General features: G+C 37.6%; 1 non-coding gene across 1 annotated transcript; it reads right to left on the bottom strand.

Annotated features, from left to right (window-relative positions):
- Positions 1–2885: 2885 nt before the first annotated feature.
- Positions 2886–2993, bottom strand: LOC130937510 (small nucleolar RNA R71). The gene has a single exon (XR_009068726.1). It is a non-coding gene; the product is annotated as a small nucleolar RNA R71 (small nucleolar RNA).
- Between the last annotated feature and the right edge of the window lie 560 nt (positions 2994–3553).

The following is a 3553-nucleotide window of genomic DNA, read 5'->3' on the forward strand; positions in this document are numbered from 1 at the left end:
CTTGATGAATGTGATGATCCGTGACACTCATCATCATTCTCACTTATGAACAAGGTGACTGACAACCACTTTTGTTCTACAAGCAATCAAGGCTCTAGTGAATATCTCTTGGATTCCTGATACACGATGCATGGTTGATCGCCTGACAACCGAGTGCTCGCCTGACAAACGAGCCAGCCATTCCGTGAGATCAGAGTCTTCGTGGTATAGGCGAGAACTGATGGCGGCATTCAAGAGAATCCAGAAGGTCTAACCTTGTCTGTGGTATTCTGAGTAGGATTCAATGATTGAATGACTGTGACGTGCTTCAAACTCCTAGCAGGCGGGGCGTTAGTGACAGACGCAAAAGAATCGATGGATTTTATTCCGGCCTGACCGAGAACCGACAGCTGATTAGCCATATGCTGTGACAGAGCATAGGAACATTTTCACTGAGAGGATGGGAGGTAGCCACTGACAACGGTGAAACCCTTGCATAAGCTTGCCATGGAAAGGAGTAAGAAGGATTGGATGAAGACAGTAGGAAAGCAGAGAGACGAAAGGGAAGGCATCTTCATACGCTTATCTGAAGTTCCTACCAATGAATTACATAAGTACCTCTATCTTTATCTTTATGCTTTATTCGTTTATCACCTATACCCATTTGAGTCTGCCTGACTAAGATTTACAAGGTGACCATAGCTTGCTTCATACCAACAATCTCCGTGGGATCGACCCTTACTCGCGTAAGGTATTACTTGGACGACCCAGTGCACTTGCTGGTTAGTTGTGCAAAGTTGTGTAGTGATCACAATTTCGCGCACCAAGTTTTTGGCGCCGTTGCCGGGGATTGTTTTGTGTATGGACAACTGATGGTTCATCTTGTTGCTTAGATTAGGTATTTTTCTTCAGAGTTATTAAGAATAAATTCTAGTGTTTCAAGGTGATGTTCTTATCATCACCAAAGCTGATTGATCTTCATCAATTTAGCTCTTGAATGCAATGTCCTGCTGAAGCTTAGCTAGCTATGTCTAATTCCTTTAGACTAAAGCTTTAGACTAACATTGCATGATTCCTGGAATTCTCATTAAGAATTTTGATACCTTTATTTTCTTCTTAATTTTCGAAAAAGCACAAAAAAAAAATTACAAAATCATAAAAACCAAAAATATTTCTTGTTTAAGTCTAGTGTCTCATTTTAAGTTTGGTGTCAATTGCATGTTTCTGTTCTTCTTGCATTTTTCGAATTTATGCATATGTCTTCATCAATCTTCAAGTTGTTCTTGATGATTTCCTTGCTCTGATCTTTAAATTCTCTTGACTTGAGTGTTTTGTGTGTCTCATATGCATTCTCATTAGTGTCAGTAGTATACAAACTGCTAAGTTTGGTGTCTTGCATGCATTGTTATTTGATTTTAGTTGCATTTTGATTATAAAAAAAAATCCAAAAATATTTTTAATTTGTGTCTTTTCAAGTCAATAATACAGAGAATTGAAGATTCAGAACATACTGCAGAGGAATTATACAGAAAAAGCTGGGCGTTCAAAACGCCCAGTGAAGAAGGACAGACTGGCGTTTAAATGCCAGCCAGGGTACCTGGTTGGGCGTTTAACGCCCAAAAGGGTATAGTTTTGGGCGTTAAACGCCAGAATGTGCACCATTCTGGGCGTTTAACGCCAGGATGGCACAAGGGGGAGGATTTTGTTTTCAAATCAATTTTTTTTCAAGTTTTCAAGGTTTTTCAAAATCAAATCTTTTTCAAATCATATCTTTTCAATCAAATGTTTTCAAAATCAATTTCTTTCCTTTTTCAAAGATACTTGCTATCAATTAATGATTTGATTCAACATTTCAAGTATGTTGCCTTTTCTGTTGAGAAAGGTTTAATGTTTGAATCATATCTTTTCTTGTTAGGCAAGTCATTAATTTTTAAAATCAAATCTTTTTAAAATTGTTTTCAAATCATATTTTCTCAATCACATTTTTTTAAAATCAATCATATCTTTTTAACTACATCTTTTTCAAAATAATTTTCAATCAAATCTCTTTGATTTATAATTTCAAAATCTTTTTCAAAAAAATCACTTGATTTCTTTTCCACTTTCATTTTCGAAAATCAATTAGTGTTTTTTAAAAATGTTTTCAAAAATATTTACTTAATTTTCGAAAATCACTTCCCTTCTTCTCACATCCTTCTATTTATGGACTAACACTATCCCTTAATGCAAAATTCGAACTCCATCTTCTTTGATAAGTTCGAATTTTCTACTTCTGTCTTCTACTTTTCTTTTCCTTTGACACTTCAAGGAATCTCTATACTGTGACATAGAGGATTCCACATATTCTTGTTCTTCTCTTTCTTATGAGCAGGAGCAAAGACAAAAGCATTCTTGTTGAGGCTGACCCTGAACCTGAAAGGACCTTGAAGAGAAAGCTAAGAGAAGCCAAAGCACAACTCTCTTTAGAGGACCTGACCGAATTCTTCAAGGAAGAAAAACACATGGCAGCCGAAAACAACAACAATGCCAACAATGCAAGGAAGGTGCTGGGTGACTTTACTGCACCTACTCCCGACTTCTATGGGAGAAGCATCTCTATCCCTGCCATTGGAGCAAACAACTTTGAGCTTAAGCCTCAATTAGTTTCTCTAATGCAACAGAATTGCAAGTTTCATGGACTTCCATTGAAAGATCCTCATCAGTTTTTAGCTGAATTCTTGCAAATCTGTGACACTGTCAAGACTAATGGGGTAGACCCTGAGGTCTACAGACTTATGCTATTCCCTTTTGCTGTAAGAGACAGAGCTAGGACATGGTTGGACTCACAACCTAAAGAAAGCCTGGACTCATGGGAAAAGCTAGTCAATGCCTTCTTGGCAAAGTTCTTTCCACCTCAAAAATTAAGTAAGCTTAGAGTGGAAGTCCAAACCTTCAGACAGAAGGATGGAGAATCCCTCTATGAAGCTTGGGAAAGATACAAACAATTGATCAGAAAATGTCCTTCCGACATGCTTTCTGAATGGAGCATCATAGGTATTTTCTATGATGGTCTCTCTGAACTATCCAAGATGTCTTTGGATAGCTCTGCTGGAGGATCTCTTCATTTGAAGAAGACGCCTACAGAAGCTCAAGAGCTAATAGAAATGGTTGCAAATAACCAATTCATGTACACTTCTGAAAGGAATCCTGTGAACAATGGGACCAATCAGAAGAAAAGAGTTCTTGAGATTGATACTCTGAATGCCATTTTGGCTCAGAACAAGATATTGACTCAACAAGTCAATTTGATTTCTCAAAGTCTGTCTGGAATGCAAAGTGCACCAAGCAGTACTAAGGATGCTTCATCTAAAGAAGAAGCCTATGATCCTGAGAACCCTTCAATGGAAGAGGTGAATTACCTAGGAGAACCCTATGGAAACACCTATAATTCTTCATGGAGAAATCACCCAAATTTCTCATGGAAGAATCAAGAAAGACCTCAACAAGGTTTTAACAATAATAATGGTGGAAGAAACAGGTTTAGCAATGGCAAGCCTTTTCCATCATCTTCTCAGCAACAGACAGAGAATTCTAA

This window comes from Arachis stenosperma, chromosome 6 (genome assembly GCF_014773155.1).
Source record: "Arachis stenosperma cultivar V10309 chromosome 6, arast.V10309.gnm1.PFL2, whole genome shotgun sequence".
Lineage (NCBI taxonomy): Eukaryota > Viridiplantae > Streptophyta > Magnoliopsida > Fabales > Fabaceae > Arachis > Arachis stenosperma.